The sequence below is a fragment of the Hipposideros armiger genome, unplaced genomic scaffold (assembly GCF_001890085.2).
Source record: "Hipposideros armiger isolate ML-2016 unplaced genomic scaffold, ASM189008v1 scaffold_884, whole genome shotgun sequence".
NCBI lineage: Eukaryota > Metazoa > Chordata > Mammalia > Chiroptera > Hipposideridae > Hipposideros > Hipposideros armiger.
Window position 1 is genome coordinate 244,132 of NW_017732234.1, and position 19,486 is coordinate 263,617.

The 19,486-nt window shown below is 32.2% G+C and overlaps 1 pseudogene; it reads left to right on the forward strand.

Annotated features, from left to right (window-relative positions):
- Nucleotides 1–322: 322 nt before the first annotated feature.
- LOC109374982 (ADP-ribosylation factor-like protein 2-binding protein pseudogene) lies at nucleotides 323–916 on the forward strand (annotated as a pseudogene).
- The last annotated feature ends 18,570 nt before the right edge of the window (nucleotides 917–19,486 follow it).

Below are 19,486 nucleotides of genomic sequence, written 5' to 3' on the forward strand. Positions count from 1 at the left end.
TATTACATACGTAATTATGGAAAGTGGAGGGGAGGTGCCTGCAGCTCGGTAACCCATGCGAGGACAAGGAGGCTGCAGCAAGCATCTTAGGCAGGAGTCTGACTGGGTGGAGAGGCCCAGCTGGTGTGTGGATGCATCCAGGGAGCCTGAGGCGGGGCCTCCAGCACAGGTGCTGACCTGCTGGGTCGTGAGCCAGCCATGGCCTTCAAGGCAAGGACTCCCTGATGCAAGTGGGGGCTCTGTGGAGCAGAACGGAGGCTGTACCCAGGCTGCTGGCGGGGTAGGAGGCCAACAGGCCTGCTACTCGTGCAGGGTACCAGCGATGGGCGTCCTAGAGGAAAAGAGCTTCGGTTGTCTTTCTCTATGCCTGTGATGCAGAATTTGATGCTGTGGTTGGGGATTTGAGGACATTATCGTGGACGAAGAGTTCCAGGTATTACAGAGAAATTTCATGGATAAGTACTACCAGGAGTTTGAAGACACACAGAGAATAAACTCACCTATACACCTATTGTTATGAAATATATTTCTTTGGTAGAAAAGTATATTGAAGATCAACAACTGGAGGTGATTCCTGGATGTAACATGGCGGCTTTCACAACTACTCACAGCACCATATGGTGACACATTCCACATGCTGCTCACATGTATGGATTTTCTGGCTTATAAAGAAATGTTTCTAGAATGCAGAGCAGAAAAAGACTTCAGCAATGGTTTCGTGGTGACTTCATTATGCAAATCATCCTCTGTGCCAGCTTCCCAGACCAAAGTACAACACTGGTCCCTCCCTCCGGCCAATGAGATTGTTAGGGACTGTGGCAGCCCAGCATCCTGGGAGGGGCTGCAGCTAATGACAGAACGCATCCTGGAAAGACTGGCTCTGCTCTGCAAACTCTTCATTAGCATCAAGTATTGATGGATTAAAAAAAAAAAAAAGAAAAGTACCTGACCCACCTGGGACCTGTTTCTCCTAGAAAATCTTGTATTCAGTAACCCTAGGACTCTTCCCCAAGCAGACATCTCTGTCAGGGGCTTCTGAGTTTGGCTCCTCTGAAGCAAGCAAGCCCGCATCCAGCATTCCTCACACCAACATTCCAATTTGGGGATGGGGAGAGGGAACTTCCTCAGCTTGCATGTTGGAATGTAAGCACCCACCATCACCATCACCCTTGGTCTCAGCAGACTTTGCTTGAATCTTTTTGTGCACTCACAGCTTTTTACATGTTTCAGTCCTTCAGCCTAATGGCATGTTTGACTATCTGGGAGTATTTATCTAGGGTGTTACTTGAGCCAGCTGCCTGTCTTGAGATTTCCAGAGCTCCTATTATCACAGCTAGTTTTAGCTGTAGGAATCAAATGAGAGAGATGTCTTTTACCTAAAAGCTATATGTGAAAATTCTTAGTCTTACATTTGCAGCCCTTGTATCACTATGCCTTCTGCTGGCTCTGAAGTAGTCTTTCTGTTTCTATAGCTGTCTTTGAAGCATTTTTGAAAAAAAAAATTTTTATAAATGAATACTCAGGATAACTTAGTGGATATAATCTTGGAACTTCCATGATTACCCACTTGAAGATGAAAGTATTTTATACTCTATGCTTTTAGTTGTTAGAGCTATAAAAGCAAACAAAAATGCTTTCTATGTTGTTGCTCCTACTTTACTGGGAACCAAAGAATGTGTACTTATGTTGAAAGTAGACTAAACGGTATTCTTTTCTTATAGCATGCTAAATGTTTGGGCAGGTTTGCTTAAAACTCTTTCTGTATAAATCAGCTCATTAGGTTTTCTCTTGAGGTAGGGATGCTGCAATTTCTTCTTCCTGTCAGTCTTTCTACCAAGACAGTGTTTTATTGGTCTAGCTCAGCAGGAATAATAGACAGCAAACAGCTTTACTGGTCACCTGTCTGCTTTGATTTAGTACACTGGTTTAGTACAATGGTTAATAGAACATTACTGACCAGATAACATAGATGTCACATCCCTAGAAAGAAGAAAAAACATAGCAGTTCAATTCCCAGTGTGAACCTCAGACTTTTTTGTTTTTTGATTTCCCAAATAAAAATAAGAATCTGTACTGACCTTTCACTTGGCTATTCTGGTTTTAAAGGATGAGCTAGAGGCTATGTGTTTTCTGTACTGATGTGGCATTTATTGAATACTTTTGTACCGTGAGTAGAATCTGAGGTGTTTTGCAAGAAAAAAAAAAAGGAAGGCAGACTATAAATGCAATAGTAAGTAATGTTAGGAGTAACTAAATTAGGAGTAAGTTAGGAGTAACTAAATTTTCCTTAAATGTAACAATCCAGATTGCTAGGAAACTTATGTATATATAAGTACATATCTTTTTCATCATTACATTTTCCATCTTCTCAAGTTCACATTTTACATGAGTTACATTTCTGTTTCAAGCATGAAAGTCCATGTACAGATAATATCACATTGCTTCATGTGTGGAGACCTTATAAGAGTATGTTTCCAGTTTCTCTTTCCCACCCCTTATGCCATTATTGTCACATTTTATTTAACATATGCTTACAAACACATGATGCATGGTTATAATGATTTATAGTTACACATATTTTACAGTGAGGAGGATCAAAATTTTGCCACTCCCAAATGTGCCTTTTGGGGTATTGATTTTAAGCAGGTTACTAAGAAATAAAAGACTCATAAAGAAATTTTGACCCTCTCTCTTCATTCTTAAAGGAATTCGGATAGGAAAACCTACTTCAGGAAAGGGACCTTAGCACAAATCACCTTAGCACGCATGAGGTGACTGGAAGAAATCTAGCAAAGCCTGTGTCCTCCCCTCTGTCCCGTGGTTCCTGGGCTGCCTAGTAAGAATTTGTCACTTGTTTTGCTCTTTCTCTGAGACCTGTAAATTGCCTGTTTCCCCTTTGGAATCTTACACCCCTCCCTTCCTTCTCCTTTGTCCTATATGGCATACAAACCTCAACTGCTCAGTGCCTCTTTGGGTTACACTCTCATGGGCCCACAAATGTACATTCATATGAAAACTTTGGACATTTTCTCCTGCTAATCTGTCTCTGTTAATTTGATTATTACCCTGTTAAAAGAATTTAGAGGATGAGAGAAAAGTTATTTTTTGCCTCCACAACTGCAATCAAAATAGGAAAAAAATTACATTTAACCTTCATTTTTACTTTTCTGTCACTCTTTGTTTCTTTGCAGATATCCACGTTTCTGGCCTATACAAAAATTCTCCTGTCTAAAAATTTCTTTAAGCATTCCCTGTAGGTCTGGTGAGAATGACTTTCTCAAGGTTTTTATTTGTCTGATAAAAATCTTTATTTCTCCTTCATATATATATATATATATATATATATATATATATATATATATATACATACATATTTGCTGAATATAGAATTCTGTTTGGAAGTATTTTTCAATACTTTAATATATGTCACTCCATTGTCTTCTATGCATGATTTCAGATGGGAAGTCTACTCTCATTTCTATCTTTATTCCTCTGTAGGCTATGTTTTATTTTTCTTTTGGTTACCTTCAAGATATCCTCTTTGTTGTTGGTTTTCAGTAGTTGGAATATGATGTATATCAATGTATGTGGTTTTCTTTTCTTGTTTGTTTTTGGTGGAAATAAAAATAATGAAAAATTATGTCTCTATAAAAATGAGGTAAAAAAAACTGATAAAATCACAAAAGTTATTTGTAAACATACTAATAGTAACATTGTATCTTGCTTACTCTTTCTATGTCAAAGAGAAAATAAACAGACTTTAAATGGGGGTGGAGAAGGTCTATAATGAGTTTGTTTTGGTTTGGCTGGTTAACTGACTTCTAGAATCTCTATTCAGTAAGAATATATATCTAAGTTTTATCTCCAATCTTTAATTCAATAGCTGTATTGTAGGATTTAAAATCACTTAAAAATATATACGCCAATACAATAGAGAAATCAAAGAACTTGAGTGGTTGTCAAGATATGCTATATTTATGACAATCCTAGGATTTTTATCAGCTTTCCAGTAGGCATAGGCATAAAATCACAAGCAAAGAAATACATTTATCCACATCAAGATATAGACCTAAGCATGAGGGGGCGAGATTTGTATTAAAATGACTCACCCTACGATATAACATTTTAGCTACCAACATTTTAGTGTATACTATTCATTTATGGCCCATGACACTTAACATTTGTTGGATAAATGCACAGGAACTAGAAGAGGCTACTGAACTCTGCAGGGCTCTGCTCACCCACCCTTTCCTATTTCCCCCACAGTCATGTTTTGCAATTTCACTTCCTACTGAAAAAAAATATTGTTAAAAAGGGAAAAACAAACAAAAATCAAAACCCACAAACAAAACAGCAGAAACAACAGCAACAACCACAAAAATATGTTTATTTCTGCTACTTGAAGTGAACTGACTGTCTTGTACAGACTGTGTGTGTATTAGACTAAGATCCCCCCATGCTTTACAACGATGATACACTATATGAGTTGAGATATGCTTTACCTACTAGTTTAGATTAGGTTATAGTCTGAGTCTCAACATCTTTTGCATATCTTCCTAGGATGTAGGTTACTTCTACATTTGATGTAAGGTAGATTAGTTTATATTCAAGACGTTTGACTTTAAAGTGGTTGGCAATTATAACAGGTTTCAATAAGATTAGAGAGCAAAATAAGTTTTCAAGGATGTTAGTATTTGGAGAATCACAAAATTCTTGAGGTCAATTACATAAAAATTGAATACTTCTGCATGAATTTTTGAATTATCTGAATCTGATCGTTCTCTACTTATTCTCCTATTATCTCTTAAAATAAGCTTTTAATTCAGGTGTAATGGTCTCCACTTCCATTATTGCTCAACTTCATGGTGGTGTGAGTTTACACCTTGCCTGGGTACTTTTCTCAAAGCTTTCCTTGACTTCTCTCCTATGTTCTGGAGGAAGGTGGAAACATATCTGGAAAGGGGGACAAGGTGATACATGTTTTTTCTGGATGTTGCTAATGTTTTATTTCTTGATATTTGTGGTAGCTATATAGATATGTTTACTTTATAAAATAAATTCAGAAATCTACATTCTCTCAGTTCATTTGATTATATTTAAATTTTTAAAATATTTAAAAGTAAAGAAATTGTCAGAAAGTGCTGATGTTTAGTAGTGTGATGCTGCAAAAGTGGTCTGGAATAGAAATAACTACATAAAGGAACCATGAAAGATTGAATGGTTTAAAGAGCTCAATTTAATATATAAAACTATTAATTCAAGGATCTGAACTTGTGTTCATATTGCACATAATAAAATATTTTAATGACTTAATTTTGTATATAAAATAATATTAGTTACTGTAGCATAAATAGTTGCTGGTAAACATTTTCTAGTATATACTATAAGTGGGATAAATGTTAAAGGTATCTTTATATATAACCTTTAACTAGTGTCTATTTTATACATTTTGCTTTGCTTTTGTCTATAAGTGTATTTTTCATATATTTATTTGTTATATCAGTAAAAGTTATATATGGTTACTCTAATTTTTATTAATTTACATGGATTCCCTTCAAGGAAATTGGTGCCATTTCAACAAATTAAAACATGGAAAAGAAATCCTATATTGTTATATATAACAAGAAATGTACACTGTATGATAATGTAACTTATATGTTGTTTAATAGTCATACTTGTCTCTATTTTCTTTTATAATCCACCCTATTTTATTTTGTTTTTATTGTAAAATAGTACGATATTGACCTACATTACCTCTCCTCTAGGATGTACTGCACATGCAGCTAACAATTGTCAAATCATCCATTGTTCAATATACTTGTGAGGTTGTCTCCATCGTCTGAGTTCTTTACAAAGACAAATGTTCTGTGAAAAAAACAAAACAGAACAAATAAATAAAAAAATACTTCATATCTACATGACCAACTAAAATATTTAACGTTTCCTTTTCTTTTGAGAGAATTGTAATATTAAAATTTTAAAACTACACTCAAACCCCTTCCATTCAACATTAGAGTCCATTCATACACTTAACATTGACTTGAAGTTTCACTAACAAAACTGTGATTTTATTTCTAGATCTTTCTGTTACCATTTCATTTCTTTTTCTCTTGTAGAGTTTAAAGTTAAGTATCTATATGTACCAGGATATTCAACTTAAATATTACACAATAATCAGGAAAATGGTGAAAGAAATGGCCTTCTTCCAGTTTAATATGCTTTTTAACTTTAAGTATTGCTTTTTTACTCACTCAGCTGCTAATCTGCCATTCCAGTGACTGTAAGCAAATTAGGACCCTGCATGCATATAGCCCCAAAGTTACATAATAAAAAATCATTATTTTATGATTATATTATATAGCACAATGTTTTCAAATCTAGGGAAGAAGAGAGAAAATTATATTACCATGTACTCTAATAAATTTGATGAATCTGAGGTTACTAATGAATGACTAGAGGTGGAGGTCTATCTTTATAGCTTTTAGGTCTTGGAACTAGAGGATATGCCTTAATTGTCCTCTTACTTTCATTTTTCCAGTTGTGAAAGGTTGGCTGTTTGGAATAAATAATAAATTATAGAATTTTAACCAAGTACCAAGTAAAGCATATAATACTGGTAAATCTCTATGCAACTCATATCAATTAAAGTATGGAATTCTTGATTGTATATAAACAAGATATCCTCTAGTTTAGAATTGTCATTTCACTGCATCATACTGGAAATGCTTTGAAAAAAACACTTTTTTTTATATAATGTTGACCTAGTTGTACACTGATATTGCCGAATTGAGTTGTCTATGTAAATCTGTGAATGGTTTTCTTCCATTATGGCCTATAGAACACACTCTAAAACCCTCAGTGGTTTGTCATTGACTAGAGAATCCCAAGTTAATAGCAAGATATTCAAGGATGTCAATTAACTACCTTTTAATGTTCAGATTCCGCTATTCTCTACGTGAATCTTTAATTCTAACCAAATGGTATATTCATAAATCCTTCTATACTCATCACATTTTATCTCTAACTTTCCCTTCCTCCCAAACCTTATTAAGTATCATCTCTTAGTGCATAACACATTATCTTGAATTGTGTTTTTCTAAAACATGATTTCCACAACTTAGCTACAAATATTTTGAGGCTAGGGACTATGTTTTGTTTGTTTGTTTGTTTTGATTGTTTGTTTTTTCATATTCATAGCACCTGGCATAGTGTTCGAATATAAGTGGGGCTAATTAATTATTGATTGTAATAATGGATATGGTATGATATTATTGAAAACTCAGTCATGTGAACTAAGACACTATACTCTCATTTGCAACATTCATGAAGAAAGTGATTTATGGATCTTTCCCAAGACATGCTCTTTCCACTACCAGGAGGATCACTGTTTCTCCCACTCACCCACCCTGCCCCAATCCTGCTGGTCTTTCTGTTCTTAGCTTAATCTTCCACTTCCTGGTGTATAAAGTTCTTGATCTTCTCATATGAAACCCGTTTTTCATGCTGTATAATGTTACAGACTTGTATGTTTCCCATTTATATAACTCACAGTTATAACAAATTACTTTAAAACACACACACACACACACACACACATACACACATATGCCTTTGTCTCGAAACACACTTATATATGTATATATATATTATATATATATGTGTATATATGTGTGTATATATATATATACACACACACATATCTAGAAACACACTTATATTATCTAGAAACATATCTAGAAACAGATATGTTTCTAGATAAAATATAAAATATATGCTAATAAGCATCATGTCTGTTTTTTCATCCTGGTATACACATGTCTAGAACAACTTTTAGAACAGGTATAGAACACAAAAGTTGCTTAATATATAATAAAACAACTTATTATAGGCATAAATATTTTAGATGAGACTATTGGTACCTATTTTTATGACTACATGAAATAATAGCCAGATCTTGAGACTCTCCTACTTTCAATCCTCTGGAATATTTTGTAAGGATGAATCACTCCCACCATTTCTGTCATTTTTGGGGCTCATCCAAATAACCTCAAAAAAATAAGTTCTTTGTGCTTTTAAATATGTATTATACCAAATGCTTGTTTTGGCTGAAACTTAAGGGTGGGTTGGTATGAATGAAATAGTCTGTTGTTAATAACCAGTTAGCCTGAAAGTCTTCTATAAGACATGTCAAAACATTATAAATTTCATTCATATTTTAGTTAAAAACAATATGAAACCCTTCACTTTGCTATAGCCCCTTCAAAAAAAATTCTTATTTAAATCAAATGTAATTGAGTTCATAAAATTGATAGTTTTTTTCTTCTTTTATTTTTTTTATTATTTTATTATTATTAGTTTCAGGTACAAAACAATGCAATAGTTATCCTTTTCACCCCTCACAAGTGACAAGCCACTCCCCCCATCCACTGCCCCCCACCCCCAATATCATACATATCTATTACAATTCCACTGACTCCATTCCCACACTGTACTCCACCTCCCATGACTATATATGTATTAAATTATAGTTGACATATAATATTATTCAACAGCAGCTTCAGATGTACAGTGCAGTGGTCAGGCCTCTACACCGTCCATGAAGTGGTCTCCCTAACAAGAAATGAGTCCATCTGGCCTCCTAAAAAATATTTACAACATTATTTATTATATTTCCCAAACTGTATTTCTATCCCTGAGGCAATATTGAAGTTACTAATTTGTATTGTCTCGTCCCTTCCTCTTCTCCCTATCCTCACCTCCTCCCATCTAGCAACCATCAGTTTTTCCTCTGTGTCTCTGAGACTATTTCTGTTTAGTTTGCTCATTTATTCAGTTCTTTACATTCTAAATATAAGTGAGATCATATGGTATTTGTCTTTCTCTGACTGACATTTAATTTAGCATAATGTTCTCTAGGTCCATCCATTTTAAATAATACTAAATTATCTTATGCCTTGTACAAAAGCAATTTTCTCTCTCTCTCTCTCTCCATATATATGTATATATATATATATATATATATATATATATATATATATATATATAATCTGTATCTATATCTATATCTATATACATATATCTATCTATATATCTACATCTATATCATCTATAGCTATATCTATCTATATGAAACCCAGATAAATGACTGATTAAAATGCACTGCATGACACAAATGCTAGGCATTCAAAGGACAGGTATTTGATCACCTGTGCTTTATATATGTGGTCAAAAGCAAATCAGATAAACAAAATATTTATATATAGTCATCCAGCCAGCGTTAAAAGTTAAACACAATCTTAGCATAAGTTTTTGCATAAGAAAGTTTCACTTTTTTAAAGCTCCTTTAGTTACAATTTTCACAGCAATAACCTACATCATGTGCAAAATTAGAGCAAACAAGTTGTATCACTAAGAGCCATCACACAGGCATGTGATTTAAAATCACTCTCCTGAAGTTTATGCCAGTGGGTCTCACATCGATCCTAGGTAGGACAGCTAAACTTAGATATCCTCAATTTACATTCCAGTCAATAATGGAAGATACTACTCTCTATATGTGAGACTGTAAGTAGAGATTAAAAAAAAGTATTTAATACACTAATGAGTGGAATATTTCCAGTCCTTTAGAGGACAAGTGCTCCAAGTACTAGGTGCACATTAAGCTCATAAATGTAATTAATGTCTCCAATAATTTTTTCATTAAAAAAATGGTTTGACGCAAACCTTTTAAAGTGTATTAAATAAAATATTTTTAAATGACCGATAATTCCTGTGGACATTAGTTTTCCATTTGTTATTATTTTTCTGGCTCACCCATATATACACTTTAGTGGCTTTTCTAATTTGGCAACAGACAGAAAATGTTATTGATAAATGTTGAAATAGTGTTTGTATGCTCACTTGTGTAATTAGTTGCTCTGAAAAATTATCAAAACTTAAAACAAATACATTAATACAGTAAAGAAATGAAACAATATTATGGAAAACATTGTAATATTGATGCCATGGTGTATATTGTCATGTGTTTCAAATGATATGTTTTTGGCTAATAATTTTGGTAAAATGTCAAAAGAGAATAAAACAATGACCATGAAGAGGAAAACACAACAATAAAATAAAACATTAAAATTAGAACTACTGTATCTACGCTAATATGAAAAAGTAACAAAATCTTAGGCTAGTTATAGGTTGAATCTAGATTATATGAATGCACATATTTTTGAGAGGTGGATAATATTTAGGAAAAGCTATTCAAATATGAAAAACCATGCCAAATGAGCATAGTTAACTTTTTATTGTAAACCCCATTAATCAACAGTAGTGACTCACATTTGAATATGTTCATTTTAACTTTTTTTTAATTTCAGCTTTACTATGATTTTTATTAACATCATCATCACATATGATAGAACATAATTCTATTGGCATAAATACATTCTGGTTATGCAAGTTCAGCAAGCTTTATATTAAACCTTTTTAAAATTAAAATTTATTGGGGTGACAATGGCTAGTAAAATTACACAGGTTTCAAGTGTACAATTCTGTAAGACATCATCTATATATATCATTGTGTGATCACCCCCCAGGGTCAGTTCTTCTTTTGTTACCATATATTTGATACCATTTGCCCTATATTAAACATTTTAATTCTATAACACATACTCTATTTTATATTCCTTATAATCAAGATATGATGATAACTAGCAATTGTGTAATAAAAATTTGTTTTAGATAGTGATTTTCATCATAAGGATAAACAACTTGACTATATTCTGAGAATACTGTTATTAACATTAAATCAAAATCATATAAGTAGAAGCTGAAGGAATGGAGAGCTTTCAATTTCTTCATGAGACAATTATTTTTCATAACTTTAATTTTGTCTTTAAAAACTGAATATCTAAAACTCAGAAAATTAAAAATAAAAATATGTTAAAGCTCATTGCAAAGCAAATATAAATTAACTTGTTGTATCCCACTAGTGGATATTATTTTATTCATTAACCATGTATATGCTTTTAATTCAACTGCTAATGATAATTAAACACTTAGAGAGATAAAATCCTGCCAAAGAAGTTGGTTGGTAGAGTTACCTCTGATACAGGAGTCCAGAAAAATATAATATAGAGGGAGGCGGAAAACAAATTTGAAGTAAAGTTCTTATGATACAGAGAAAAGATTCTTTCAGACCAATGCTCAGACTAGAAATTATAATTTTTTTACAAAAATACAAAGTGATCTATAATTCTCTTTCTGTGGAGACTGTCACAGATTTTTTAAGTAGAGAACACTGAAAGAGCACTTCTAAAATACATTTATATAGAAAAGAGTAAGATATCTGGAAGATCGTGCATTTGTATATATCTATCTACACTGTAAAATAAGAATATAAACAGTTAGGGTCATAAAAAGATAGTACCTTTGAGAAGCATACAAAAGGTTTTACCTCGAATATTAGTAGACAGAGTGTTAGACAATTTTATTTGTATTATAGCATATCTGAAATCTAACAGTGACAAGGAAAACATGAACTGCACCCTCAAATGAAAAACAAATAAAAAAACAAACAGAATTTGAAAGAAGACTGAAACATTTTTTTTTTCCATTCCTTGACACAGATGCATCATGAAAAGACAGAATCTATTGTATTTTGGAACAATTCTCTTCTTAAAATTTTCCTGAATTCATGCACCAGGTTTCACTTTAGCTTCTACTTCTATATATGATATCTGTTAGCACATTGGGTATAGGGCTTTCCATAACCCAGTTATTCTACAAGTGTCTTTGTGTGTATTTATATATGAATATACAGTGTTTTAATTCAGTTCAAGGTATGGCCCCATTTATTTTCTTTTGTCCATTCTACACGTTTGCTACTTAGAGGATAATCTGGCACTTGGGCCAGTTTAGGTATCATTTCAGTTCTCAATTCCTTTGCTGAGTTGCTTTGGGTTGGCTCTGTGTGTTTCTCTCTGCCCTCCNACACACCCTGGCCTACTAGTGCCCATTCATCCTGGTTCCTCTGTCCAGAAATTTGAATTTCTATTTGTTTTAGCCACTAGCTCTTTCACACAGCTCTGAGACTAGTATGGCCCTCAGGAGAAGCCCTCCAGAGAAAAGAGGAAAAATGGGAAACCCGTGTCGTAGGTCATTTCTCCAAATTTTGACTCCCTTCTAAGTATTCAGATGATTTATCTTCTGAATTCTTTAGTAGTTGCCTTTTGCATTTTGCATGGGATGTTTAATTATAATTAGTGAGGAATATGGATGTTAGTAGGCTTACCCCTACATGCCAGAAGAGCTAAATAGTCTAGAATTTTAACGTGATACTTTATTTAAATTCTAAATGTAAGTGCATCTTTTTGTTAATGACAGTGAGAACTCAGCCACTGCTTGAAATAATGTTATTTCATTTCAAAGCCCCACCTTCTCATTCCTATAGAATTCTATGTGGAATAATAAGATTGTGAGATTTCATAATAATTCACTTAGACAACTGTAATTATTCTTAGATATAGCATCATGTATTTTTTTATTCATGTATTATTTGACTATTCATTGTATACATATTGCAAATATTTTAATTTTATAATTTTTTTACTATTACAGGTTCATACATATTATATTATGATGTACACTGAATTATGATTATGGTAAATAATTATGAATTTAATATTAATTTAGTTATATACCAAACCATAAAATCATGATGTACAAGGATGATGTGCATTAATTATGTCATTTTAGTTAAAGTTAATTGTGTTGTAGACGTGAGAAATAATAATTTCACACTTTACTTGAATATTATTAACAATTTAAAAATATTATATTTTAAATAACATAAAATAAACTGGAAATTATACTAAAAAGAATTTTAAACATTGAAGAGAATGCATAATCGGGATGATTAAAGACACTATAATGTATCTAGGGTTATAGTCACATTTTGATTACATGTACTCAATTGAGAAACTTGGTGAAAAAATATTTCTATAGGAATAAATTAAATGTTTTACTGACTATAATCATCCATCAGATGGTTTAAAGGAGTTTTTATCATCAATTCCTTTTATATTTTATGATTTAAGCATTAAAATTTTAAGTTTTAACCAACATAAACTCAAATGCAATTTAGTTACATTAAATTATAAATTTAAATGTTTGATATGAGCTTCACATTTAGATATTCCCATACTAGTATTATTGTTCAGTTAAACAAACAGGTTTATCCCTCTCAAAATCTTTTGTTTTGCATATTTTAAAATCAATTAGCTTGAGCACATATCTGATATGGTTAAAGTATAATGTTTTAATGCATCTATATTGTTAAGACTTGTATTGGCTTAAGATTAAAATACATTTTGCCCATTTTTGAAAATTTTAAGAAGAAATAATATTACCATGTTAGAAACAGATCTATTTTATTATCTAATATTATGTACTAGGCCATGACTTTTACAAATTTTTAAATTAATAAGATTCTTATAAATAGATGTGCCTTGGTGTAGAGAGTTCTTATTAGAGAGATATGCAATCCTCAGTAATACAACCAAGTTAAAATCATAGTTTGACAGCATATGCTTTTCATGCCATTATAATCTAGATTCTCTCATTTTAATTATCTATTACCTCTTGTCTTACGAAAGCCAAATAAATTACATAATACATTTTATTCAATCGAAAGCTTCAGACATTACATGTTTTCTTACAATGAATAGCTTTACTTTCTACAATTACTGACCTGATTTATACAAATGATTATATACCTACCATACAACTGTCTGTGAGCCATGCTTTTATTTATGTTAGAGAAATTTATTATCTAATTGATATTTTAATGAAACATTTTTAAACATATGTTGAAAATGCTCATTTGAACTGATATTCGACAAAACATGTTCACATTTTTATAAATTATGATAGGTAAAGCATCTGTTAGCCGTCAATAGGTTACTTGTATTCTTACCATTACCTATGTTCAAAAATGTGTACTTTTTGAAGGCAAATAATATGCTGGTAGTTAATAATGTCATCCAAAATTGAAAAAGCAGTAAGCAACTCTACAATCACCAAAAGAGAAGATCAATTTTCTCCTTGTATTGAAATTGCCTTTTCCCAGGTGGTCAATTGCACTTGTCATCTGTTATTTTGGAAAATATACAGGATTTAATAGATGAGGTATATCAAACTAACTACATTAGGAATGCACCAGCTGTCAATATGGCTTTAACCCAACTTCATCTTTTGGGAAAAGCAAATTCCAAATTACAGACAGTATACTATTAGTCTGATAGAACGATTATAAGTTCCACCATCTGTTGCACATTTCACAATTAATTGTGATTTGTTTTCTCTAAAAATGTATACTTTCTTTGTTGTATAAGAAACAAGCTATAATGGAATATTTATCTGGTAGTGACACACCAAACTATCAGTTAAATAGTGCCACATATTTTCACATTAATTATCCTGAAAACCAATTACAGATATTAATTCAAAAATAGTAATTCCATACCAATGAATTCAATTTAAGTTGTATATGGATTAAAATTGCCTTGATATTTCTTTCCAAGTATTACTATGGTGCAAATCATGAAAAATGAAACCAAGCAAATGCAAATCAAATTTTCTGCTATAATTTTTATAGCTACTAATAGCTAATACTATTAGAGATAGGGTGCTCATATTATCATCATAGAGTGCTAGTTTATCATTTAACACTTCAATTTCTTATGCAGCATATCATGTTACATTGAACATCTAAATTACTTTGTAATTTTTGGAAAAAATGGAAAAATCTCTATCAAATTGCGATATGTTATGCAAGTTATTGTTTATTAAATTCTTATTCCATTTATATTGCAATTACATTGTGAACTCATTTCTGATTTTGATAGCTTCTACCATTTCAAAATAAAAGAGGATAGCCTTTTTTCAAAAGTATTTGATGTGTCTTCTGGAACAAACAGTTAATTTTAACATCAACTTAGTTTTAAGGTTAACCTACAAAAAAGTCTTAAATAATTAATGTCCGTTCCACTTCTTACTAACCTACCTATTTTGGATGAACTAATTTCAAATGTTTCTGCTGAAAGATTGATTAAACTATATTGCCATTCTCTGCTTTTTACCCTAATGTGTCTATATTCTACTTGGCACAATGACAACACACTTAATAATTCTCTATTTTATGATTACTGTTATTTTGCATAGTTCTGGAAACTTATTCAATACAAAACATCTAAACTATCTTTATTTACATATATTATAAATATGAATGTGTTCTTGAGTTATAAAATTACACTAATACCTCGGTTTGTGAAAATAATCCGTTCCGGAAACAAACTATTCATATTGCAAGAGCTCTCTCATTTACCAAGTTAAAATGTTTTATTAGGTGGGTGCAAAATAGGTGTTTTTGCCATTACTTGTAATTACTTTTGCACCCACCTAATAGAAATGTTTGCTCATCTTGCGGAACACTTGCAAACAAAGTTACTCGGCAATCCACTTTAACTACTGTACTTTTCTGTCAGTTATAAGTACAAATATCTTAAATAAAGCTCTAGAACTGAGTCAAGTATGGAAACATAAATCTAATGAAATAAAGATTTGTGCATTTTGCAGGAATATTGCTAGCTAATAGTTATAATTACTATTGATGGTATTTACATTACAACATAGCAGGCACTTTGGACTCATAGTTACTAACTTACTGTTCTATGAGACCACATTGGAAAAGTCAACCATGCACCATTGGAAAGCTGCCCAAATTTGTGGACATCTTTCATACCACATGTTTCACAAAAACAATTATTTGGGGGAAGTTTTTCTAATTTTAGGTAATATTATTTGTACATATCTAGAAATAACTATCCATCTATTTTTCATAAAATGAAGAAAGGAAACAACATGAAACAATTACAAAAATTGAGCTATTAATCATCTTAAAATAACCATGTCCAAAATTGTTTATTCATTAACCCAATATGTCCAGGTTTTAGAATTCACTGACTTTTAGAGTTATCAGATGTTTATCTCCAATGTGGACTGGGTTCTATAAGATATTCTGGTAGAAAAATAGGATGCATGTGATTTAAATTCTCCTGTGAAAATCCTTATCACCATATAGAGACTTAAAAAAGCTACATGTGAAAGCATATTATTAAGTTATAAGCTCTACATTGATTGTATAAATGAATGGTTTGAGAAATGAGGGCACAATATAAAGCTCTATCAAGAAGTACTTGGCGTAAGAAATGCAATGATCAGTAGGTCTCAAAATAATTGGAAAGAGCAGTGAGATCTGATAGACATGCTGAGGACCAATCCTGTTGCAGGTACTCTACTAAGTACTTTATATTCACCAACTATTTTAATTTGCATAAAGATCTCATGAGGTAGGAATTATATCATTTTTAAAAATAAAGAAATTAAATTTCAATTAGGTTAACTAAGTTCTGTATAATAGTTAATAATTAACAGTCATAGTTTTATATTTCAGAGGTGTTGTACAGATTAGATGAAATATGTATACAAAAACAAGCTACAAATATACAGTATCATTATTTTGGATGTAACCTATTTCAGATAACTGTGAAGGGACTGAGATTTTACCATACTTGCAAGATAACAATTATCTTTCCAGTTTCATATATATTGGCAGAAGATATGAGACTCTTGGGGGTGAGACAAAGCACAGTTTATTATCATAGCAATAGCAGTGGCCAGAGTAATATCAGTGTACTGGTTCCTTGAGCCTCAATCCTCAGTGCTATGTGATGCATGCCTTACACTTTCAGTAGAATATGCTACAGGGAAGAAACCCTGAGACTAGCAAACCCTTATCTTACATGTTGTTTGATGGCAAACATGACCAAATTGTCATAGAAGGAGATATCTTATTTTCCTATATTAGGTAAATGTGTTCTAGAGAGAGATACTATATGTTCCATAAATATTTGTTGTAAAACACTTTTGAGAAGACAGTCCAGAGCAATATGGTCACTAATGTCTTTGTACATAAACATGCAGAAGTGTGAGCAAGAATTGTCTCTGGGCACCTATATATATAATGATATTTGATACATAATAATAAATGAACAAATGTTAATTAGCAATATTCTCAAGGTCAAAATAGAGGAATCAAATATCAAGTAAAATAGCAATACCTAACAAAATGAAGTAGGATATTGCATGGTATGATAGAGACAATATTTTAAATGTTTAAATGTTTAAAGTATGTATATGATTAAGGTAGGAAAATATGTGAAATTATTTTGGTTAAAAAGAGCTCCATTTGGGTTGGAGTTATTTAAAATAATGTTTTGGAGATCATGACTCAAGATGATCTTCATGAGTAAGGCTAAGGAATAGTGAAATGAGGTCAGCTTTAATGCTGATAGGACCTCATATAAGATGTTATCTGGGGCTCTTAGGAAAGAGTAGTTCTGGTTCACCTGGAGAATGCCAGGGCATGCATACAGTAACTAAAGAGCAGTTCATTTTGGAACTCTGTTTAAGTGTAAAACCACAGAGGTTTACTATTGGTTTAGAGGCTGGTTGGAGATAAATTTTCAAATAGTTGCACTTCTTACCAGAAATGTGACAGGAAAGGAGCTTGCAGGAACTGGCCTGAGAACAGACATATGTCCCCATTAAATCAAAAGATGGTAAAAGCAGTTGAAAAAATAAATCAATCTTTAATTTGTTTCCCTTACCTTTCCTAATTTTCATACAGGCAATGCTTTAGACTTTATGTAAAAGCCAGAAAGGTGTTCTGCTTGATACTATAATAAATGTTTGATTTAAATGCTTTTTTGTTGGAGAGAGTTGGGGTAAGATAGGGGAGGAATTAACATATAAAATAATATTTAAAATTGTTTTTTATTCAGAGATGATATATATCAAGTGCTTGTGTCTCTTTATTTTTGTACATCAGATGATTTTCAACTCGAAAAATATTTAGACAATGGTAAATTCTGGGTTGAAGCATAGGAAAGAAAATCAAATTTAATAGTCTCAATAAGCAATGTGTTAATGGAAACCTATAAATAAATCCAATATCCCAATAGAAAAATAAGGAAACAAGAAATAACAATTCACAGAAAACAGATTTAAAAATATAATAATTACTTACAAGTAAAGTCACCCTGTTTATAAGAAAAATTAAATTTTACTAAGTGTTTTATACCAAAATTGCAAAGTTAAAAATAAAAGTTTAGTGAGAATGCAATGTCAAAAAAAAGAATTTTCTGAGACTGCTAGCGGAAATGTACACTCATGCCAACTTTCTGGAAATTAATTTGTCGAGTCAATACATATTTAATGCCTTAAACATGTTCAAACACTGTGGGTACTCCATCCCAGGAATTTATATGCAAGAAATATCAGTAAGATCCTAGTCAGAATATGAGTGTTATCATATGGCACAAAGTGGTGTTAGCTGTCTTTTTCTCATCCATACACTTTCTGGATCACCAGTGCTAGTCATGAGTGGGTCGTTTATCAAATAACATGTTAAGGTTTTGCTAAGAAAGGGGTTGGTAGTGGGAAGACTCACGGTCCATACTGAAGACTGAAGAAGTAAGCAAAGTTTTATTAAGCTTGGCTACATGGATAAATCAATTTGAACTCAAGAGGCAAGGTCAGGATATAGCTAACTCACTCCTGTTTGGTGTGTGTGAAGATGGGGTAGGAATAGGAGCAGTACAAGTAAAGATCAAAAGAGAAAGAACTTCGGGGCATCCACCTGCTGAATGAAATCAGAAAGGCAATCTAATGGTACAAATGAAGGCGTCTTTTAGCTTCAGCCTCTGGGAAAGTTCTGACCATTTTTATGCTCTAAGTAAGGTTATATTCTTCCTGGTCATGGAGTAGATATGCCACATTAGACATTAAGCTCTCTCTCTTTCTCTGTCTCAATATAGACATCTACAAGGCAATCAACATTATGTATTGATTCCATATTTGCCATTTGCTTACTTTTTAAAATTTATTTTTAACTCCCAAATCAATGCTCATGCACTTTTATAGCCATTCAGACATGTGCTGAGTAGCCAAAAATTTGAGTTGCCTACTACTAGGTTCCCATTTGAGGATGAATAATGTAATGTTCTGCATTCTTGTCTCAGCTCTCATACTGTAGGAAAAGTATGCTTTTTTAGTATATTTAGAGTCACATTTTTGCATTCTTTGCTGGTGATTTTGCTGCTTAAAATGGTTCCCAAATATGATGCTGAAGTTCTGTGCATTGTTTCTAAGTGCAAAAAAGGCTGTAATGTGTTTTACTGAGAACATTTGTATTAGATAAACTTCATTCAGGCATGAGCTATAGTGCTGTTGGCTGTGAGTTATATGTTTATGAATCAACACTATATATTAATCAAGGTGACTTTATATAGAAACAAAGATAAACGGGGTTATGTATTGATAAATTAATGAAAATATTGTGACCAAAGGCTCACAGAAACATGATTAGTTACAG